The sequence below is a fragment of the Coturnix japonica genome, chromosome 1 (assembly GCF_054131305.1).
Source record: "Coturnix japonica strain WE chromosome 1, WE-NBRP24, whole genome shotgun sequence".
Lineage (NCBI taxonomy): Eukaryota > Metazoa > Chordata > Aves > Galliformes > Phasianidae > Coturnix > Coturnix japonica.
In genome coordinates, this window is record NC_140663.1 from 32885610 (window position 1) to 32910399 (window position 24790).

The following is a 24790-nucleotide window of genomic DNA, read 5'->3' on the forward strand; positions in this document are numbered from 1 at the left end:
CTTACAACTAACGATGCAGGAGATAGATAAAGTAATTGATGTTGCTAGATGAGGGTGTTGCATGAATATTTTATAGGGATGCTTTGGCATTTGTTTCTTGTTCTGTTTAAATGATGGGTTACAGGCAGTGTTCTCCTGGTGGTATATGCAAACAGATTTAAACATGGCATGTGCATTAGATTTCCTGTGTATCCTTTGGTTCATGGTTTCAGGTATGTAATGGTGACTTCATATTGTAAGTTACAGGCTTACTGGTACCAAAAATTTAGAAGGAAAACTATGATCAAAAACTTATATCTGAATATAAATGAAGAGCAGTGGGACTCTGATCGTTACTTCACATAGTTTACTGTGGAGGCTGGGTAACAGCAGGCAGTAGTGGCTGTTTCTGTTTCAGAATGTCTTTCACAATAGCAACATATGTCCTTTCAACTCAACGTGATTTATAAGATATCATTATGCTGTTGCATTTCTTTTAAAACTATCTTATTGGAAATGAGTAAGCTCAAGTTTGGATCTCTTTGCAACAGACTGGGGGAGTAGTAATCACAAGTGGAAAATACATTTTTTCCATCAAGTGTTCATCGTAAAATTGTGTTGATAGGAAGTACTGTGTGAAAACTTGAGCTATGCTGTAGTATCCTTACAAAATAGTTTGCAAATTTTATTATGCCATAACAGAGTAAAATTTATTTAGTGTAAAGGAATGTTAATGTAAAATATGGAAAATTCTAACACAGTCTCGGTGATGTAAATATTTTTCAAAATTTGAATTGAATGTGAAGTACTTTGTTCCTGGTTCAAGAGAATGTTAGATCTCTAAGCTTAAGAATATACTATTGCCTGTAACACCATTGAGTGCTGGTATTTAATTACTTATTTTTACTGGAAAGTGGAAGACTGGAAACAATATTATGGCAGATGAATAGAAGATGAAAATACTGCATTGTTTCTACAATAGAGGTTTTACAGTAGTATATATTTAGAATATAAGTAAATATAAGTACTTAAGTAATATTTAGAAGTCTTATCTGAGAGGTCAAAGAAGAGAAAAAAAAAATAGCATTGTCTACAGCTGTTGAAGGAATGCTCATTGTGAGAATGCTTGGGTGCAGAAAACATGTCTGTGCTTTCTGAAGCAAAGAACTTCAGGGCTGTTACATGGTGTACTTTTGTCACATTGCAAAGCATTGTGTACTTCAGTAAGGTTTCTGTCTACATAGCATATCTGAGGGCACTTAGGCTTTGAAAATGTTGCTTTATCAGAGGGACCAGTGTTCATTTGTAAATTTGACATCCCTTTCCACAGACACTTGGCATTTAAAGTTATTGCTCGTCATCTGAGATTGTAGTAAATTAGCTAGGATTCTGTACAGGAACCATTTTGTCCTAATGGTTTTGACTACTTGCCTGTCCTTTGACCAGGCTTTTCAGCTGTACTTATTTACTGTCAGATATTTGTGGTTGCTGTTGCCTGCTGTGGGCTTCTCTGAGATGTTGGCAGATATTATGGTTATCAGAAACTGTGGAGAATATGGGGGAACCATTTTGTCACCCACTGACAAATATTTTTAGGACTTGTTCTGACTTTTCTGACCTCTGATGACTTCTGAGTATGCTGGGACAGTAGATGTGTTTGCCAATTGAATTGAATTCTGGTAGTGAATGTGAAATAGGGGTTTTTCTCATTTGAATAACCAATTTCCACCTTTAAAAGTTATACTTAACTTGTAGATATGCAGTTTTCTTCCATATCATACTCTGAACTTGAAGATGATCATGTGGGATTTTAAACTAATAGCTCTTGTATGAATTTCATTTCTGAAAAATAATTCTAGTCTTTAAAAATACCCAATTTTTCCAATAAAATATCATTATAAATAGTAGTTAAAATGAGGGGTGGATAAGGCATTGGATTTTACTTAATTCTGAAAAGATATGCTGTAGGGTTTTTAATTGTGTTTCTGTGGATATTGAATATAAAATACATTTCTGTATTTGTGTCACATATCTAGTTTTAATCCAGTTTGCACTACACAAAACATTTTCTTCATATATGCAGAGTGTTTTTCTTGCAGGGATCTCTGAGTCTGGAATGTTTTTCCTGTGGGGAATGATTAGGTTAGCAAAAGCTTTTCACACTTGGATGGTTGTGACTCTTAAAGCAGTGAATGACATGGTGTGGAGGGGCTGGCTGTCTCTTCCAGGGAAGAGTAAAGGGCCATGCTGTGAGGTTGACTTGAGACAGGTGCAGAGAGCACAAAAAGATTGTAGTTACTGGGGCAGGTGGTAGATTTGTGAAACTTGTCAAAAGAGGTTGTCTATGCAATCCATAGGTCCAGAGGAAAATGTGAACAAATACATAGGTAGCTCTGAAAGTAATGTTTCCTATTTATTTCAATGGAAACTACAACAGGTGGGAAGAGCACAATAACTCTATTTGATGGAGCAAATTCTCAGCTATAAAGCGCTATTTTTGAACATGGCCACTACCATTAGCTATGTGTTTTTGCCAGCAGTGAACAAGAGCCCATGTGCCACACTGGTAAAAATCTGCATAGCCATCTATCTGCGAAGCTCTTCTTTCATGTTGCTGTCACAACTGCTGCAACACACCACCCACCACCTTGCTGTGCTCACAGCCACCACTTGTTTTCCACAGATGTTTAGCAAGCATCAGTGAATGTCAGTGGTTGTCATTTTTTCCAGTTGGAGGAATCAGTTATACACCTTTGCTTCCTATGCAGTTCCATGCCAGGTGCCATTCTGTCTGACTGTTCCTCTGCTGCCATCTGTCTTATGGCAACGAAGTATAATGGAATGCTGGTGGGAAGGTTCAACCTCAACTGCTATACCTCCAGTATCACAGGCCAACATAATAACACAGGAGGCATTACTTTCGGAGCAGCAAGCAGCCCTTATAAGAGTCCTGGTAGGGGAAGAATGAACAGTTGGTGAATTGAGTTTTATATATAGAAAAAGGATAGACAAAGTAAATACTTTTGCTGGTTTGTCTTGAGGGTTGTAGAGATGAATCAATATTTATTTAATCTATAAATGCTGCAATGTGGTGTGCAAGTTAAAATATATCTTAGAAAAAAAAAAAGATATATTTTTAAGGAGTTGGGGAAATATTTTTCTCTGCAGAATTACTTCATGGAAACTTTAAGGTTATTTAGGATAATTTAGTGGGTTTTTTTTGTTTTGTTTTTTAAGGGTGTGTTCAAGGATCTAATTACCTTGTTTGTGCAAAAATGATATGGTCTTGTTTTCATTATACAGCACAAAACACTTTGAAGTTTTGAATGCAGTCTCAGAAAGTGTTTTTCCAAAGGTTCAGTTAGTACACTGAACAATGGAAGACAAAATTGGGCCATTAACATTTACCCTTAGAATATTTTTGAAGGACAGAGTTCAGATATTGAAGTGTATTGTAGAGGATTTTATACAGTTTCCTGCAGTGTAAGAAGTTGGTCAGCCATGTAAGGAAGTGGCTTAAAGGGGAACTGTTTTGATTTTTAAAGGAAACTCACGTAGATCTAATCTGTTTCCCGATTGCTGACAGTGAATATATTGGTGAGAGAAAGTGATGTTGCCTCTTGCAGTGTGATGCATTGGAGGTCCAGAATAAAATGTTGGGATGGTGCTGTATGGTGGCCAAATGATTTGCTGATCATTTTTGTTTGATTGTTTTACCATTACCTTGACTAACATTTTCCCAATGTGTTCATTAGAATATTGCTTTCTGGCCTGCTGTCCCCTTCATCTGCACTCTTTTCTACTCTTACTGCTTTCTGAATTTCCTTTAGTTGTTCTTTCTCCTGTCTAACCTAACTCCATGTTCTTGTCTGCATTCTGTGTGTTAGTTCTACCAAATTTCACAATTCCTACCCTTTTCTTTGGTCTTTGTCCCTAAAAGGTGCCTCTTCCTGCCACTTGTCCAGCTCTTATGTGGGATTGCTGTATTACCCCAAGTTGGCTCATTTTTCTTTGTCTACCTATAAAATGAAAACTGTAAGCAATACTTTTCTGGTCTTGTTTTAACAGTAGTTGAAAGCGATTGTCAATTATTTCTTTGGTTCCCTTTTGACTGATAGGTTGCCTACCTGAAAATTCACGAGATGTTGATCTGATCTAACCTCTAGCCAAGGGCTTGTAGAGTTTCATGGCATTCTTATGAGTTCAGGTTTACAGTTTCTATCTGAGCTGCAGATAATCTTTTTGAAATATTTCCAGTCTTTCTCTGAGAGACAATCCATCACAACCCTGTAGGAGAAAGGGAAAGGAACACTAAACTTAATAAAGTCTGAATGAGTGGTGTATTTTACAGTGTTCTGAATCTTGAAGGAAGAACTGCAGAAAGAGTGATGCCCTGGAGGTAGGGCATTTGACTTCTGGAATGAGAAAGGTGGGAGGGCAGGCACTAAGGACTTGATTCATTTGCCTAAGCATAGTTATCTCGTAGTGTTTAAAATGCCTTGGAATATCCTGAATACCTCTAGTTCCTGCTCGTCATGGCCTCCAAATGAGATGCTGTTGGTTCGTGACAATTTCATGCCTGACAGGTCCACATGGATATTTTTAATAACTTGAAGCATCTCAAATGGGGCTATCATCCACGTTTAAGTAGTAGAGTCAGAATTTTCTTTGGATGGCTATTTGAAATGTGTCTGGTGGCTCTGCACACATTTTGGTTGATACAGAGCATTTGTACACAGAACCAATTATGTCACTTTTACCTTGACCTTTGCAGCTTCTGTTTTGAGACTGCTTTTCTTTTTTAACATTTCTAAACTCTGAGCGCTTCAAAACAGCAGCTGGTCAGTTCTCCAGAGAGAAAAATTTCTGCTCCAGCCATAGCAAAAGACAATGTTTTTCTCTGAATAGTGCTTTGAAGTATGAAAAGGAGCTGTGAGTTACTAAACTGAAATAAACAAACATCACCATAGCAGGATGTTAAGAAAAAAAGGGAAAAATAGTATTCTATGGACTTTGTCTTACTGTATTGCTATAAACTATGATAAATGGTAAGCTGGTGCCTTCCAGCAATTAGTACAGTACAGATCATAACAGGCATTGAAAATGGTTTCAGAAACTTATTGAGAGGAAGCTGGTCTCCCTTCCATGACTTAGCATAACCCAAGCTTCAATCTGATAGAGTTTGTAGGAGTCAAGAGAAATGACATGGAGAAATAAAGCAGGTTTATATTGAATAAAATGAATAGGCACTGGTGGAAATAATCCTCTTCTAGTGGAATGTTTTGTTTTCCTTATGTAGTTATTGCTCTGCCCTCTTAATTAGGCCATGAATAGAATCCAAACCTCTCAAACAAGGAAAATGCTCAGTGGTAGCATTATAGCCAGTAATGCTGTTCAGTCAATCTATAGTAAAAATAAAAAAGGTGCCCAAATCTGACAGCATCCCCATTGGCTACTCAGCTAAATCATCTTATGACACCAGTTGGCTTTTAAATAATTAATTAAGAAAATGGGAGAAGGTGATGCTGTTATGAGATTGCTATAAAACGTGGCATTGTTGGAGACGTTACAGAAATGCCAGAGCTATTTGAATCATGAGAATGCGTCATGCTCAATCCTTCCTGTGCATTTAAAGAGACTTTTTTCTACGTTTCTTGTAAGTAAAGCATCCGAGCAGTCGACAACAGTGTAGAAGTGGATGCACTGAACTTTAGCAGTCTGAAAGCAATGTCTGCTCCAAGTACTTTACCTTGTAAGAAATGTAGGTGCCTTTAGAAAAAGATGCTGTTTTTTACCCCACAATTAGCAGAAATGATTCATCTGCACAGAGGTACCAGTGGAGGTATCTTTGCTAACTGCAGAGAGAGGAAATCTGGCTAGTTGAAATTTGACATCTGATTGTTAGATGGCTGAAAGATGGGATGAATCCTTTCACAGAAGTTATAAAACATGAAAAAGTGCTTAATAGATGCAGATACTCTACAGAAATACTGGCAACTCCCAGGAAAATGTGTGAAATTCTGCTTGGTAAGTGAGAGTTAACTATCTAAAAATGCAGGAATATAAAATACTTTTCAGATAGCCATGGCTAAAGTAGTTTTCATTATCGCTCTTTTCACTCTGTTACAGCAGAGCTGTCATCTGTGATTGTCTTCTCCAGGGTTGCAAGTGATTGTTTCTTAGCTTAATCACACTGTTCTTCTCCAGAGATGTTCACTTATGAATACCAGATTTTCAAGAATAATTGTGATCTCTGCTGTAAAACAGTATTGTTGGAGCAGGAACCTTCTTGACCGTGTCCAACATGGTATTTTTTTAAGAGCCTACTGAAGATTGTTAATAACTCTATGTCTGAGAGTTCAGAAAGTTCATCAAGCTTTCACCAGCAACTACAACCTTTTTTTACCTGTAACTTCACTATATTTTGAAGAAGCTTTCAGAAAAGCTGCTTAGGACACCTCCCTACATTGAGTTTCGTGTTTGCATAGGCATTGGGAACTGCAGTTTTTGTAATAAGATGGGATCTGTATTGGGAGAGCTACTTCATGGGCATAGCATGGCACTTCAAAAATTAGGATGCTGGGAGTATTGTTATATTGAGGGGAAAAAAGCAAGTATAGAAGTGTTGGGAAGAAAGAGAAAGTGATATAATGGGGATGTGATGAAATTAGGTGACATAGGTTTGCATGTGGATTCCTGGTCAGTATGGAAAAAGACTGGATTTGCAGTAGGAAGTGCAAAATGATGAGTTTCCTTTTAATAGTCATCGCTATAATATTCAGGTTGAATAGAAGTAGGTAGTGCAGTTGGTCTAAGTTGGTTAATTAGAGCGCTAAGGAGAACATAAAAGGACATAGTGGTCTGTTTTCTTAGAATTAGGCTGGTGTGAGAGTTAGAAATATGTAAGTCTCTACATGTGGAATATGTTGTGGAAATGTTATACAATGTGTTTCAGTGTATTGTCCGCTGATGGAAAAGGGAAATGACTGCTAGCCTAATGAAACAAATAGTTCACTTCTGCAGTAAATGGTGTTTAAAAAGCCCTGTCAAGATGGCTGTGTATCCACAACAGAATAACAGTATAACACAGCTAAGAGACTAACAGAAGAGTGGTTACAATGGCACTATTTGAGTAAACATGAAAGTTCTGTGAGGTTCAGCCTGGAGAAGAGAAGGTTGCGGGGTGACCTCATTGCAGCCTTTCAATACCTGAAGGGAACTTACTCCCAGGAAGGGAGTAAACTCTTCGAAAGGGCTGATAATAGCAGGACTAGGGGAAATGGTTTTAAGTTGAAGGAGGGAAGATTTAGGTTGGATGTTAGGGGAAAGTTCTTTACTAGAAGAGTGGTTAGGTCCTGGAACAGGCTGCCCAGTGAGGTTGTGGATGCCCCGTCCTTGGAGGTGTTCAAGGCCAGGTTGGACGGGGCCCTGAGCAACCTGATCTAGTAAAGGTGTATGTTTGGTGGCCCTGCCAGGCAGGGGGGTTGGAACTACATGATCCTTGAGGTCCCTTCCAACCCGGGTAATTCTGTGATTCTGTGAATTACTTCACTTGCTGTATCTTTGAAAAGTCATATGATAAATTTAAAATAAAATGGTTTATTGTAAGAAAAATTCCAGTTTACATATAAACAGGGAGATAAACCAAGGGTACTAGGCGGAGTTCTGCCAAATAGGGGTTTTTCTGCACTGTGTGTAAAGTAGAGTCTTTCCTCCATCAGAAACAAGGCTCAATAATGTCAAGGTATTTTGCTGAAGAAAAATAAGCAAAGCTATGTCAGATTATGTTGCTGCTTCATACTGGTCCACATCCAACACCAAAATAGCTCAATCAGGCAATTATCTTCAGTTTTAGTGCAGATGATTTTACTTTTTTGCTCAGGCTTTTTGTTGTGAATTGATTGAAATGAGTAGTTGTACTTATGGGAACAGCGGTACATTTCAGTGGTACTGTCTTTCCTTTCAACACTGTGGTTATTGGGCCTCTTGCATTTGATTTGAAAGTGAAGACGACCAAGTTTCTGCCAGACTCAGAAGCAAGTTCAAATGAGTCTAACAGGAGTTATAAATGGTTACAGTGAACTCTTTCAGTCTAAACAGGTTTGTTCTGTACTTGTTTGAGCTCTACCTTGTGTCAATGCTTGTTGGGTGCTGTAGGTTACTGCACTGGCTCTCCAAACCTGAAAGAGTTAATGCCATGCCAAAGCCTGTTCAGAACCTTATTTAAGATGTGCAGCTTATTTAGATTTAAACTCGCAGAGGAACACCAGTATAGCCTACTTTTTCAGTTCACACAGGCTAGAGAGGCTTTGAGGAGATTTCTCTTGGCTTTTCTCCTCACTCCCAGTACTTAGAGCCGTTAATAGTTTGCTTAGCTCCCTGTCTACCTTCTCCTAGGTAGAGCTGACATTTGAAGAGTCATTAGATCTGTGTTTTAAGGCTTTGCTGTATTTTAAAATGTGCTCTGAAACTTCTACTTATTTAGACGCCCTTAGTGGCTGGAATGACAACTTCCATGCAGAAAGACTAAAAGATAAGAGCAAAAGGAGATTTCAACAGTACTTACACTGCATTCATTTTTTTTCCCCCAGAGATTACAATTGACTCCACAGCAATTTTGAAAACACTACCATCATTTTCATGCTGATTAGGATTTATAAGAATGTGTGATATTAATTGTTTTTAAAATCAATATCATTCGTAAATGAAAATTAAAAAAAAAACACACAAGTTAATTGGATTTTATTTTGTTTTGTTTTTCTGCAGCATTGGAGAAGGATTCTTAGTAGCTCTCCAGGTTTTCAGTGTTAGAAGGACTGGTTTTCCTTGGCATAGCTTGTTGTGCCCTCCATGTGGTATTATGACAAAGTTTGCTTTCCACTAGATGCTGGTTTGAAGGCATTAAACTTAACACTTTGAGAAAGAAGTTTCACTGGGCAAAACCAATGAGAAAGCACTTTGTCCGTTGACTCTTAAACTGACTTGCATTTGCTTCTGTTCAAATGTTATTTATTTATTTATTTATTTATTTATTTTAATGCCTAGCTTGAAATTTGCATGTGTATTTTAAAATCTTGACATTATTCACTCTCACTGTGACATCAAGGTCCTTAATTGTCCTACCAAGAACAATCATTCTTCTTTATGGGGGATATTATGCTCTGCAAAGAAAACAAGTGAGAGGAGCTCACAGAAAAATTCTATACAATTATTATTTTTATTTTTTAAGAGTTATGCAGTGCTGTGAGAGTCACAGGAAAGTAACCAGCATCCTGAATGTTAGAAATAGTTAGAAGTCTGTATGCAGATGTATAAAATGAGCTTTCACATCTATCTTCTGTGCTGTAAAAAAGCCAACCACATAGACACAGACATAAAGCAGATATTTTCATATATCATCAAAGGGCATGAGGAGTTTCTTTCAAGAGATTATGACAGTGTCATGAAAAGATTATAACACATTAAAGGGGGACTTAAATAGGCCACAGATTTCTGTCTGTACAAAAGATGTGAATAACTGTATAACTACCAAGCTGAATAAACCTATTGCTGCTGCCTAGATTTTGTTGGCTTAGTTCTATAAACCTTCCACCTGTACTAGGTAGTTTCTGTAAGCTACTGAAATTCAAAGGGATGTACGTGCTCACCTTTTATTGCTTTCACTAAGGATATTGTAACTGAAAAGATATCCTAATGCAATCAAGTATGCTGTGTTTGCAGCACCTTGCCTGAAGCAACTTCATTTTCGCATTAAAGAAACCAATGATTTTCAGCATAAAGATGAAAATATTAAGATGGCTGAACAACTTTCATTAAAATAAGTGAACTGTTGCTGTAGATACTTTTCCTTTTTTTTTTTTTTTTTTTTTTTTTTTTTTTTTTTTTTTTAACGCATGCTGGAAAGCCTCTTAAAATGATATATGGACATTAAAAGAATCACTTGGGGGGGAGAAAACAACAAAAAACTGGGGAGGTCTCTGACAAATACTGCTAAACTTACTTTTCCTGTTCTCCCTGGCTGTGCTTATAATTCCCCCCTTTCCTTGAATCTAATATATTCAAATGCCATCTGCTTCTGTGTTTAAAACATAAAATTTCCAGATTCAGGATCAGGTCTGCAAAAGCTGCATTTTCCTTCCCTTTCTCTGTGATTCTTATCAGTAATGCTTTCTAGTGGAGCTGTCCTCATGAAGGTATATATTTGTCATAGTGATAGCACACTTCAGAAAGTGTATTAAGCTAAACCAACTCCCACTGTTCAGCTCAAAAATATGTTCCTTGTCATATGCTACTCCTCACTGAAATTAAACTTAGAAAATATTTTAGGCTGGAGAGATTGAGCCTCTTTTTTTCTCATGGTGTGCTCCACTTTGGCATGGCTGTGCACACTTGTCCTATTTTACATTATGGGCTGGATCCCAGAGCAAATGGGAGGGAGGGGGAAAAGTTACACAAAGACACATGAAAGACGAGTACTTAAAACTGTATTCTGAAGACCTCTGTCACAAGTGTCTGCAGCTACTGCTATCTCTCTGATGGCACAGATAAACATTTGAAAACCTTGTCAGGATAGCTCCTGAGTCTATGGCTTTGTCACCGATCCCTCAGCTCTGTAATGACAGGTGTCTCTTAAAACAGCAGAGCAAGTGGTTGAATTTCCCATATGAAATCATGTCAGATGTTTTCATAATTGTCACAATACATAAGCATTTTATAATCACTACTGTCTGTGATGCATCTCAAAAATAAAGTACTTTGGCTCAGTTGTTCTTTTCAGAGGCACAATGGAAAGTTGTAGTGCTGAGAGGAGAAGACGTTTTGTTGATCAGACCTGTATAGAGTTCACTTTTCAGATGAGATGAGAGTATATATTGCAAGAGAAAAGAAACAGAAGGCAGTTGGAACTTAATATTCATTCATAATTAAGTGCTGATTATTCAGTGGCTTGAGAGGGCCATAAATGTGGCTCCAGTATTTCCTACTTTAAAACTAGTCTGAGGGTTCTTCGTAGGGTGTTGTCAGGTGTGGAAATGCATAAAATTTCATAAGGCTGTCAAAACTGCAACTGAGATACATAGAAAAATACATTACATGGCTTTTAACTGTTAATTTAAGATGGTTTCCTAGGTGTTTCTTATCCATATTCTTGAAATTGTTTAAATTTTGGTTCTGTTATGGTAATGCAGATAACAGTTTTGTGAAGAAGCATAGCTGTTACTCAGTAACAAGCAGATACACCAGGAATGCAGTTTTATGCTACGTGACATATCTCCGGGTATTTCTGTAGAAATTGTACAACAGTTTCCAAGTGATTAAGAGGAGTGGATTGTACACACTACAATTGATAACAGAATGTTATAATGTAGCTCTTAGAGAAACCTTCCAAAGGCAAGAATGTTGTCAGATGACACCAAAGAATATCAGGAATTTTTGCCAGTCATTCAGAGTAACAACGATCAGATGGCTTCCTCTAATGCCCATATTGCTTTTGGAGACAGTTGAATGAAGGTCCAATCCCAAAATTCACTGTATTTTATTTTCACCAGCCCGTTTCCTAAGCAAAAGAAAAATAATGTAAAACCAAAGGTCTCTTTCTTCATAGTCAGAATATGATTGCTGTGTGGCAACTCTGTTATTTGTGAATGTGGAATATAAAATAGTAAAAAAAAAAAAAAAAAAAGCAGTATGAATGAATATAATGCAATTTTAAGCAAAAAAAACTATCCCTACAAGTAGTTCTCGCCTCTCAACACTGTATATATATTAGTCTGAATGCTATTTCAACATCATTTTATCTTTCCAACCATGCTCATGTATATATAGATAGACACATGCAAACATATACTCGTTATCTTGGCTCTGTTTGTATATATAACATGATTAACCCTGTTAATTAAGATTTTATGACTACTGTCTTGTTGATAAAATCCCAATCAGCAGGTACTACATGATTCTGGAAGCTCTCTCAGTTCACAGTTCCCATCTTCCTGCTGTCACGTGATAAAATAGATTGCGAGGCGAGGGGGGGATTAGACATCCCCCAGCAAAACATGGATGCACAGCAGAGCAAGGAGTCTGGGAACCCAGAATCTCACTTTCAGTCATTAGATGAGTCCAAAGCTGTGGATAATTAAGACCTGAGTCATTAGTGAGTGCGATTTCTTGCAGGCCCCCTTATTTGAAGGTCTTGTGAGGAAGATAGATCCTGTTTGCAGCTGTGGCTTTAGTCTTTCCTTTTTCTTGTGACCTTTTACTAGTCTCCCCCTCCACTTTCAGGCTCTTTTTTAGAGTACTGTTTCATTACATCCAAGAAAGATGAGGCACACAGTCTGTATCTTACATGGCAAGTTTCATAATGCAGCCAACTCAGTGGTATGACTTACCTTCTTCCCTCGTATTTTTGTGAGGTTATTTTTAACTAACAGTTTCTGGAGGTCTGTTTTTCAGGCTGGTCCCTCAGTTTAAACTGCACTGCTGAGCTGAACTATAATGCGAAGATGGTGGCTGGGCTGAGAGTGCAATCTGGAAATTCTTAAAACAGCTTTCCTGTCAGTGTTGATGAAACTATAACCTCAGGAAGATTATGGTCACAGATGGAGTGGCCCTAATAAGAAGTTTGATTCTAAAGTAACTCTTGCAATTCATATGTAAAGAATACACATGTGATATCTGTGTTAGAAAAATCAGGGCACCTCATCACCAAACTCCCTGGTTGCTACCTGTTAACAAAATAAAGATGGCAGAATTAACTCACCTAAAGTACTGTCTCATACCATGCCAACAGTTTGCTTCCATTATTTGGGTAGTTTGTAAGTGAAAGCTGACAGATGCAGAAGCTGTAAAATGGTTTCACTTCAGTGATCGTGTTTACGAAGAGGGTTCCCACAGAGAGGTAGTAGGAATGGAGATAATATAAATGTCTCTTTCCATATCAAAACTTTTGACTTGACAACCAAGCTATTTTATGTTTTGGAAAGTAATTCCATGTAGAACCAGTTTTGTGACAGCATATTCTTTGATCTGAGAGACTGGTGAGCTTTGCTGAAACTCATTTTAACACTCCTAGCTAGGAATTTGCCATTGCTGCACATGCAGGATCAAGGCATTTTGACCTGAGGATTATAAACAAGTCTGGGCAGTGCAGTATTGCTCTTTTCTTTGTGTGAAGATGGAAATGTCTGTAATATCTGAATTAGTTCATGGGATTAAAATGAAAAACTGCATATAGGTTGATTTAAAGGCTTTTTGGATGTCTTTATCTGTCTATTGTCACTTACATGGAACAGTGCTTTTCTTGTCTTCGGGTTGCTAAAACCTCATCTCTCAGATTGACCGTTATAAAATAGGATTTAGATAAATACCCACTACATATTGCAAATGGGGTCTCTTTAGGAATGTATTTTCTTTTTCCTAGTACTCTACCACTGTATTCCTCCTTAAATTAAGCATGCTGTGGCATGGAAGTTTAATGAGTTTAATTTGCTGGTAGCATTTCTTCAAGTTTCTAACAGTTCAGTCAGTAGCTTCTATCTCTTGCTGTGATGGAGATGATGCATTGTGCATTCACTTCAGATGCATTTCTTTCTTGTCTTCTGACTGACATTTCCCAGATGCGTAAATGCAGTTACCCAATAAAGGGAAGGTATCCTCTCATATATCAGTTACAAAGGGGTACATTCTCAAATAAAGGCCGTGATCTGTTTCTTTCAGTTCAAATTGATGACATTTTTGTTATCATTTACGTTACAGAGTCATACCCATGGAGATACTTTCCTTAGCAGTGGTAGTGAAAATTAGATGCTTAGAGTTTTATAATAAATATTAGATCCTCAGCTTACTTTTTTTTTTTTTTTTTTTTTTTTTTTTTTTTTTAAGTATTTTAGTTTTTCCCCCTTTGCTTTCCTGGGGAGGACTAACTGCAGAGTCTGGTTGCTGAGTGTCTTTATTATAGAGCTTATTGCTCTGGTCTTTATGTGAGCAACATTTCAGAATGGTAACCAGCTCTGAGTTGAATTTTTTTCTCATCTGCATGTGGTACTTTCCTATGGCATACCATGGCCTTTAGACTCTGCTGAATTTAAATTCTTCTCTCAGCTGAATTTAAATTCTTTTCTCAGCTGTTGAAGGCTATCAGCTGAGATTTACTTGAGATTTAAAGTTTGTATAGGCACAAAATGTAGTAACATTTTGATGGATTTCAGCAGATTATTTTTATTCCTTAGAAATATTTTTTTCTTTAGTGATTAAAATAGAGTTGATTTATTTATTTACTTTCAAAATTTCCTTTATTTATTTTGTCTGAAGTCCTACCTTTTGACATGTAGGTTTATGGGCCTACTTGATTCTTACCCTGAATGTTTAGTTTGTTTCAGCTGGACTGAACAGTTGGTGGGTAACACTAGCTTTTCTGTGTTACTGCGTGAAGGCAGAATAGCTGAAAAACGTAACAGCATAAAGAACCTTTTGTTTACCTATTCTGCTCTCAGTGTTATCTTTGTGTCCACTGGAGCTGGTTTAATGTCGAACTCATCTGACTGTCGTTAAACTTGAACATGCAGCTCTTTTCCATGACAGCAATTTTTGCTTGATTTCTTCCCTTTGTGCTTTTATGCATGGTGATCAGTAGTGAGATTGGAAGCCCCAGGTGAGGTTAGACTAGAAATTCAGCACATGGCTGGAGAGTTGCCAGCAGCTTGCAGGTTTGAGAATCAATATGAAACACCTGATTTTGCTTGTGGTTTGCCAGCTGGTTGTTCTTCATCCTCTGTATGTATACCTGGTTCATGTTTTCAAACAGGATTGTAGAAAAGCTTAGAAAAGTCTGTATTCAGTTTGGTGAGACTGCATTCACGTCCTTTATGTTTTTTTTAAAATCTTGATATTACTATTAAAATCAAATTTCCTATGCTTTTATGTACTATCCAAAGCCAGAATGCTGTGCAGTTTCAGGAGATGAGATTGGGTAGCATTCATTTCCTGTATTGTATGTAGATACAGAGCTTTGTGAAGAAGTGTTCTGAACTACTTTGTTGCAGTACAGGTAAGATGCATGATTGTTTGGGTTTGTGCTTAAATTGCTCATTACTGTGTACTGAAACTGTGCAAAAACATAACATTAGAGTATTTTATACTTCTACAGTCATCACCATTGATTAATGTACCATAGCTACTAGCAGCACATTTATGTATTGTGGGTTTCCTCAGCTAGGCTGTAATCCTATCAGCTATTATAAATCAAACAGGACTAGGAAGATCAGAATTTTCACGGAGGCTGTCCTATTGGCAAGGCAGTCTTTTTATTTCAGTAGGTGATGTTCTGCTTCTGATCAGCTCAATTATTCTGTTGCTTTTGGATGAAGTGCAAGTGAAATAAATCCTTCAACACATCATGCCTTAAAATAATTGTACACTTTGGGAGGAATTAAAATGGATGCTTACATTTGGTCAAATTCCAATATACTGTAAATTGTGTTTGTATTATGTATAAATCTTCAACTTGTAAAACCACTCTAATCCAAAGTGGCTTCCAAATAGTAAGTGAAATGATTAAGTCAGCACTGAATTGTCATGAAATCTGTCATAACTCACTGTTACGTAAGCTAAACTTTATAGTTTGCATAGAATTTAATTTGTGTTCATTTTTTCTTCAATGAAATTGTGTAATTGGATTCACAGATTTTTTTTTTTATTTTTTTTTCTGTATATTATCCACTGAATGTATAGAGTACATATTTACAAAATGAAAGTCTTATGTCATAATAAAATTACCAGAAAAAATTATACCCCCTATATATTGTAATACAGTTATGGGTAATTCTGGAAGAACGTCATACTATCAGTTATTTCTGCTCACAAGGAAGCGTGAGGACTCTGAGCTTGAATGTTTTAGAAGTTTTTATAGCTTGCAAATTTGATTTATAACAAGTGATTTAAGTGATTTTCTGGGAGGAATAACAAAGCGAAGATGGATATCTACATATATTACAAGCATTCCTGTTGAATAGCAATTGAGTATTTTGTAATTGAAAATAATGCTGTTAATTTTAGATTTTCAGATGTCGATAAAACATATATATATATATATATATATATATTTATATGTATGTATATTTTAAGAAAGGTAGTTTTAAAATGTATCCAGTGTTTTCCTTGGTCCCGTTAACAGGCATACCCTCACTGGATGTATAAAATAGCTACTTTTGTCAGTAATAGAAGAAGCTGTGTTGTGCTGCACATTCAATTGAATAATTTGCCAATGGAAGTTTCATTTTGGGAGCTATTTCAACAGGTCATGTATTTGACTGAATAAAATAAGTAGATGATTATTTTCACTAACTTATAAACATGTTTAAAAATGCCAGTGCCCTAAGGTTTTAAACATGTAACTGGTAGAAGCCAATAGGTGATTTCTCTCTGCGGTGATATTAAATTTATGTAAGTTTGGTAGCTAACAGATGTTGAGCAGAAATGTTTAAAATTGACAAAATAAAGTATAAATGAAGACAAAATTGAAAGAGAGCATTTATTTACTTGCAAGAGATTTCATTTTTGAAGAAATGGATGTATTTACTTCCTTGACTCTGACTGTATTGAGGCTTATGCTATGTTTCATGGCTCTTGCAACACTGTGGCTCTCAGGATTTTTTCTTCCTAGAAATGCCTATACTAGCTGCCTGAGTAACAGACCGGCAACCTTTTCAGTGCCACTTGGATTTCTTTAAAATTACTGGCTTGAGGACCAAATCTTATGTTCCTCAAATGCAGATGAACATTAATTAAAAATCACTTTAATTTCCAGATTAAAGGACTTCTTAGTTGAGTTTTTGAATCCATGGTCCAGAAAACTTGCCCTGTTTTGTTTTCTCAGAGTTTATTTCAGACTGTTTCTATCATGTATTGGCTTCAGGATTGAATCTGGCTTGTGAAGCTGTTTAGCCCATTGCTGTTTGCTGCTTATCCCTGCATGGGCCATTAAAACTGTTAATTGGAGATTGCTGTAAATCAGCATGTTGAAATGACACAGGTTAAAATAAGCTGTCTGGAAACATTCCCTTTGACGTTTGCATTTTTTAAAAGATACATGTCCACCTTCACTTTTTAAAGACACATGAAGAAAATATTACCTTAGAAGAAATAATTAACCTCCCCCAATAATTTGCACATTAGCATGGGACAATATTTAATGAAGGAGTGTCTGCAGTCTGTTATTTCAGAAGGCAAAAGAAACAGTTTTATCTAAACTGCTTATATAAACATGTTGGGGTTCTTTGACAGCCCTTTTTCTACAAGTTTGCTTTTTTTTTTTTTTTTTCCCCTCTGTGAATTTTGTTCTGCTTTCTGCTTAAGAAAGGTATTTTATAAGCTTTTTTTATTTTTTATTTTTTGGCCTATGCAACATGTTATTTCTAACAAGTTGAAAATTCTGTTTCCTTTTGCAGATCAGCCTGAAGTGAGTCACTTCTTTCTCTAATGGCTGGGATGATGTTAAGGTAGTTGGGAAAGGAATGGGATAGGTTGTTGTTGGTACGAAGTTGTTATCAGCTGAGAAATGTTCTTTCTCTGTGATTTTTTTCCCCCTCTGTTTGCAAGATCTTTCTTCAAGCTGGTGTTGACAAGATAACAGTGAGAAAGGTTGTTGAGAAGGATACGGCTGTAAGTCCCCTGGAGAATTGCTATATTCCCATGTACATCAAAAGTTACTGCATGCCAAGTAATCTATGTGAAAAGAGAGAGAATGATTTGCCATTGACTTTTTACTGTCTGAGAAAGCAAATTGTCTTTTCTGTAGTGTTGTGGAGAATTTGTGTTATTTTGTTAAATGATTTCTAGGTTAGAATAAAAGCATCTGGAGGAAACAATTGCAGAGAAAAGCCCAAGGGATAATCTTCAGGTACAGCCAGATAATTAGAGCTTTAGCTGTACAGGCTGTTTGACGTGTGATTGCATGCCCAGTGGAGTCAACGGGAAAAACCTGAAATGGAGTCCACAGACATCGTTTCAAAGCTTTAGGCTGGCAGATGAAAGAAGCCAATTTCTTGCAACAGTTCTGTTGTGAAAAAACCCACGCTCTTCTTCCATTAAGCAATGTTTCAAATTCAGAATATCTTCAGGAGAAGAAATTTGGTTTAGGACCAAAGAACGTTGCTTTGCCTTTTTTACTTATTGTATGGCTAAAAACACTGTTGCAGGGGAACTTTACAAAAATCCCTAGAAAGAAACTGTTTTGTGTAATTATTGATTTTTCTTCTTGTGTTAGGCCAGGGAAAAGGATTCTCAGGATTACAGAGTGTGTGTGTGATAGCTGAAAATATGTCCTGCTGTGTAAGCAGGTCCCTATGCTGTCCTGGTAGATGGGCCTCCTCAGCTGCTTGTTTTGTTCATGTGCAATAACTCGACTGTACCTTTGTGTTCTAGGTGGGCTGCTGGGCATTGTGAAAACAGGGTGCCTGATGGTCTGCACAGGGAGCACTGTTACTGTACTTCTAAATATTGGTAGAGGCAGTTTGCAGAACATGGGGAAACCACATGACATACAGGACAAAGCCTGTTCAGATGTCTCTGAATCCTAGTTGACTACAAATTTAGCTTCAGCTCTAATTTTGTAGATGGTAGCAGTGAATGTGAATTCCTTTCTGGACTGGGAAGTAACTTAGGGATTTCTCCATGGTCTGCAGGGTGTAGAGTATATGCTTGGAAATCTCATTGCAGGACAGTCTGTTGACTGTTTGGGTGCTGCTGCCAAGCTGTTGTGAGCCAAAATGACAAGAGCCTTCTTGATCTATGATACAAAGCCGGTGCCATTACATACATTGCTGCTGCTGTTGCTAAATTGTCATCCCACTCTGTGAATTGGCATTTCTAGAAGTAGATTCTTTGGTCAAAGGTTATTTTATCTGGGGAAATGCTGAGTGAGTGCTTCCTCCCATCTGTCACTTCCTTCTGAACATCAAGTAATATGTTCATGTTCTCTAGTTAGAAGAAGATGTTAAATAAAGGAACCGAAAAAGATGAAAGTAGTGTTCACATTACCTGTTAATATATCATTTTTGCAGTGTCTGTGTAAGCATCCAGAGTACATCTGTCAATGATGGGGATAGTGTCTGTTTCCCTTGCTAATTGTGGGAAATGTCAAGTGATGGAAACAATTTTAATAATATTTATCTGCTTTCTGTGTAGAAAAGTGGCTTTTATATAGTAGCTAATTTATGGGTCAGAATCTGGAGAATCAAAGTTGTTATTTTTTGCTCTGTGTGTTAAATAAAAAATGTAAAACAAACCTTCTGGTACCAGATTTTCCAACAGGCTACAGATGCCTTCAGCTGACTCTTCTGGGCATATGTGTACTACTGGCAAGTGACTGGGAATAGTGCATAAGGAATCCCAAGTAGCTTTTTATCTCAGGGTATCACTGTGGTTGTATTTTTTGCCTTCCGGGCAACAGCCCCAGGGAGATTAGATTATATACCTGATATAATTAAATATGCTTATTTTCAAAGCAGTAAAAACAGACTTGCTGTGAGACCACCTCAAATAGCAGAGAGCATGCAGGGATTGTGAAGGCCAGGCTGATAAATGGCATAGTAAAGGTAGAGTTTGGAAAAGGGACCTCTTGGTTCATTCAGTGCAGTCCTATTTTTGTGTTTAGCTGCAAAATACATTTCAGCAACTTATCAAACTGCACTTTACATATGACTTCTATGAGTTCTCTGCTTCTAGAAGAATATTGTGGATTTAGAGTTGCTTGACAGAAGTGAATACTGTTGAGTATAAATTCTAGTTGCAGTGACCAATAGGATTCTTTGTCTAGTTTCTCCAAATTCATTACGGTCTTAAATGTTTAATTTTACAGTACTTCTTGGAAGAAAATTTAAACATCTACTTTGAACTAGTGTGTATATATTTGAAAAGGTAATATTTTCCTACCACATAAAATGTATCCTAACTTCTTAAAGGAATGGCAGGACTGTGTGCAAACAAATTGTTTAGTATTTAGAATCAATAGCCATCACTAGTTTGTGAGGAGTGGGAAAGACTGAACCTAGCCCTAATGTGGCAATTCACTGTTTAGAAGTGAGTCCTTTTGACTCACTGGTGCTAAAAGGAGAAACAAGTCAGTGAAAAAGGACTTCTGTTAATCAAGGAAAAGTCCTTGAATATAGGCATGATATTGTAACCTATTTCTTCCTAGAACTGCTAGCTGCTTAAAAAACATTAAAGACAAAATCCAAATGTCCTACTTTTGGCTCTTAAATTAGACATTGCAACTCAGGTCCAGAACTGTAACTGTATCAGTGATGTTTTTCTGTTTTGTGGAATACTAGAATATTGATTTAAGTGTATATTCTCTAGGTACTATATTCTCTTTCCTTTTCAAACTGTGAAAGTTCTATATCTTTTCCAAATCCACTCAGTTTTTTCTTCCTTATATATTGGTTGGGGCCATAGCCGGCATTACTACAGGCATTTCTTTCCCAGAGCTGGGTCTTAGAAAAAATCATGCTCTATCTGGAGAGGCAGAATCATTTATAAAACCTGGTCCTTCCAGTTCTCATCAAGGCCAGAACCTTGCAGGCACTGTAAAAAGGAAGAGTCAGATGAATAAAAGCGTTAATTTACAGTAGACTATCTGAGACTTTGTAAGAGATGTAAACCTTCTTGCTTCAGCTCATAACGCAACTGCTGACTGACAGGGAAGGAGGGGGCAGAAAGGAGAGAGAGGATGGTAATTGTGAAAAGGGAAAAAGTTTTTTGCTGTGTGTTTTTTGCAGGAATTCACTCCTAGTGGTGCTACTCACTTAAGCGTTTGGGTAAAGCAAGATGCAATACACAGTCACCTCTAGTGATGACTGATTGCAGTTTGGATGCAAAATCAGTTTAAGATATCTTTTTAGGATATTATTGTACCCTTCCTGGCAGAATTAGGATCAATACATCCTAAGGTCATTATCATCTGAAAGGGGCTTGTTACTGCTGTAGCTGTTCTACCTATATAAGTAGTATAAGAAGACAGCATTGCTTTTTGTGTAGGTAATGAATGTCTCTTGTGCATCTATTTCCCTAAAATCAGAGAGATCAACGTGTTTCTGTTAGTGTGAGTCAGGGTGTGAGTATGGAATGGTTCCTGCTCAAGTGGAAGTAGTCTTACTCCTCAAAACAAATTATTTGTGCAAAGTTCACTCACTGACAGTCCAGGTTGCTAACAGAATCTGTCAGTTTACATGAACAACTTCCAAGGATGGATATAGCAAGAGAGGAGAGGAGATACTAAGTTTCTTCCTGCCTGGCTTGAAACATACAACTAAGATGTTTTCTGACAAAATGAGGAGTTGAGAGAAGGATCTAGAATGGTAATGATTCCAAAGTTAGATTTCTGTTATAGAGATATGAATTGATCTTGTTATTTGGGCTCCTTTCTGGAGAGGAATGAAGACTACTCTAGAAGATGGGACACATGAAAACCACAATATTCAGTCTGAAAAGATGTTGGCTTACTAACCAAATCATAGTGTGGGGAAAACTATCAAGATGGTTAAAATGCGAAGCAGAAATGAGTCTGCTTCTTCTAAGTTATCATTTTTTATATAAGTATGCGTGAATATACATACATATATAAATATATAATTGCAAACTGGTGCTTGAATCTAGAAAATTAGTATTTTTATTTTCTTTTAGCTTCCTATAAAGCTAATTTAGCTAGCTAACATGGAGATACCACTCCCTATCACTTGTAACTTTTCTTAGAAATTGGATACTATCAGTTGGTTTACCTGTTAATGAAGTATCTACCTTCCATATTCAAGAAGCTGTTTCTTCCCTTAAATGCACTGGGTATTTTGAATTATTGATTTGGGAGAAGTACCCACCACTGATGAGTGATAATGAGGGAAGTCTGCACACTCAAGAACACATAGTGATTCTCTGATTTTTGTGAGATATGTTCCAAGCATAATGTGTGTGCATGTGGGGCAAAGTAAGATAAAGATATAAGCAGTACTGGTGCAAATGTAGAAGTCTAGGTTCTTGTAGACCATAGAGGCCTGATTACATCTGTTTATTTTTTGTTGCCCTACATTGCAGGGAAAACAGCTATTTAAAAACAAAAAACCAACAAAACAAAACTAAACCCCCCCAAACCAATGAACAACAATAGCAGCTGTAAATGGAAGTATTTTTTTCTTTGGCCTACGGATTAGTTTTGTTGACAGAGTACTCATTTGTTGCCTCCAGGTTGTTACTTTAAGTTGAAAGCCTCTGGCAATTTTGTCAGGGACTGAAATTGTTTAAGAAGAAAGGGGGAAAAAAGGAATGGAAAGGAGAAAAATGGAGGATTTCCTAGAGGGGTGTTTTCAAATACTGTCTCTGTGCTTTGTACTTGCTGAGAACGTAGAACTTAAGAACCCTCCATTCCCTATGGCTACGTGCTGTCAATGCCTGTTTTGGCAACCTCTGGGCAAACAACTTGGAACAGCTTTGATTTTGTTTCTTCTCCCCTCCTTCCCATCTGTTGCTTCACTCTGGATAACAAGGTGTGCCAGCCTTCTTGGGTTGGGAGTGAGATCAAGCAAGGGCTTTTCAACAAATGCTGCAGGAGTCTGAGGCCTGTGTAATTGGCATTATCTGTGATATCCCAAATCAGGTAGCAGCAGAGGATCAATGCAAGCAGCGCTGAGAAAACTCTCAGAGCCGCTGCACTGGTGTGAGCAGGCTGCTGAGAAAAGAAAACTGATCCTACAACTTTCTTGCAAACTCCCTGTAAGGCATTAAGAATATCAGTCAGTGTTCCACTCAGGAATCAGTCTTAGAGTTGAAGTATTGAATTGAAGGTCTACCTACTTTTTTTCCCCAGTATGTTCCATACTAGGACAAATGCCAGGCTAAAGACAGAAATGGTTGGATAAGAGTAGCATGTGTATACGTCAAATTTCAGAAAGAAAGAATCTTTCATGTTTTGTTTATTAAATTAAGCCATCTTCTACCAAAACTGAGAGCAGAAGAGCAACCAGGTATGCATGAATTCAAGGTGCAGGAACAGTGTCAGATATAGGTGACCAGAAAATAGGAGAGACGTTTTACTTCCTTCATTAGCTACATACTCAAATATTTCAAGTGTGATTACAAAATTCTTCTTGAAGCACATGAATCTAATGTTTTTATTCTGACTAGTTTTATTCAAGAAAATCCCTTTAGAGATTAAAGGTTTCTTTCCTGCTTACATGAATTTAGAAAGCTAGTTGATATGCTGACTATTCAGGGTTTGGTAAGATGTGTCACATAAACACAGCATTCTAAATCTGGCTGTACATTTCAGCACTGAATACTGTGTCTTTTGTTATATTACTTTTTTGAGGGGGGAAGCATTGCAAAATAAGAATTATTCTGGGATGGAATTAAACATGGAACCCCCCCCCCCCCAGCCTTGCATTCTCTTTCTCCTTTCTTTATAGTCTTCCTTAATTTTATTCAAAACTGTTTTGTCTTTGAGAGTACACATTGTAATATTAAAAGGGACCGTCATGGAGTATGTTAAAGAGAAAAATAAAGCTGTAAAAGAAGTAATGCAGAGCTATTGTTCCTCAGGCTATACATGGGACATTACTACTTGTGGTAGTCATTGAAAGCAATAGGAGATTGGTTTAAAACAGATAAAATACTTACTCACAAAATTGCTGGTAAATTATCAGAGAATTTTTGATTAATTGACTCCAGTATGAATTCAGAAGTAAGTTGCCACTTTTTTTTATTAGTTTCTGAAACTGAGATTGTAGTTATACAGATTTTATTTTTAACATTTTCATGGTATACTCATGTCTTCTAACACTGATTTTGCTGGTTGCTGGAAGTTCAAACAGCACTTTTTATGTCTTTGTTTATCTCTGACTGCAACTCTTCTCGATATACTTATGAAATAAAAAAGGAATGAACAGCTCTTATAGTTTCCAAAATTGTCAAGTTAAAATAAATCATAAGCATCATTTGGGAAACTTGTCAAACCATAATTAGGATTAGTTTTATTGAAGACTGTGTTGTGGCGGTTACTAAGCAAAAGGTAGAACATAATTAATGACTACCACTTCAAGTCACCTCATATTATATGCCTTTTAACTGTTGATTTATTGATGCAAAATTAGAGTGTGGTGGCAGTGCCTACCAGTTCAGCATATTTGGGTGAACCATTCAATCACCTCCAACACATTTTATATGTGAGCTGGCAGAGATATCTCTGCATCAAGTGGCTTCACTGCCAAGGGAAAGATAGATACAGCCTGGAACTGTGCAGGCAAATGCTGCTTCAAATATATGCTAAATTGGTGCATTTCCCAGAAACCTTGGCTTAATCTCTTCTACATCACCAACAGGGTCTTTGTTCACGTACCTATGAAGAGCCTTGAAATAAAGAGTCATGAAAAAGCACTTTGCAACTGGGTGTCTCTTTATTAGATTTGCCATGGTGCAAGGAGGAAGAAAGATCAGTGGTCCTGCTCCAGCTGAAAGAACACACAGACTCCAGCAAGTCTAGTATCCCAGTGAGAAAAGCAGACCTTGAGAGGGTATGGAGCCAAGGAATGGCAGATAATTACAGTCTTTTGTTGATGTCAGTATGTGACCTTCAACCTGAAATGTCATCATATCCATATGTGGTGTTTTTTTTTTTTTTTCTTTTTTTTCTTTTCTTTTTTTTTTTTTTTTTTCATATCCTCCCTGGAAAAAGAACAAGGAACTATTTAAGAAGATAAGTTCATTCATCAGTCCTAAGCGTATGCATCCTATATCTTAGCTGATGGTGATTCACAGAGACAATGCCTTACTGTTT

The 24790-nt window shown here is 37.1% G+C and overlaps 1 protein-coding gene across 2 annotated transcripts in view; it reads left to right on the top strand.

The window, feature by feature from the left end:
* TRHDE (thyrotropin releasing hormone degrading enzyme) overlaps positions 1-24790 on the top strand; it is a 206266-nt gene that overhangs the window by 39821 nt on the left and 141655 nt on the right. The gene's annotated exons all lie outside the window — the stretch shown is intronic.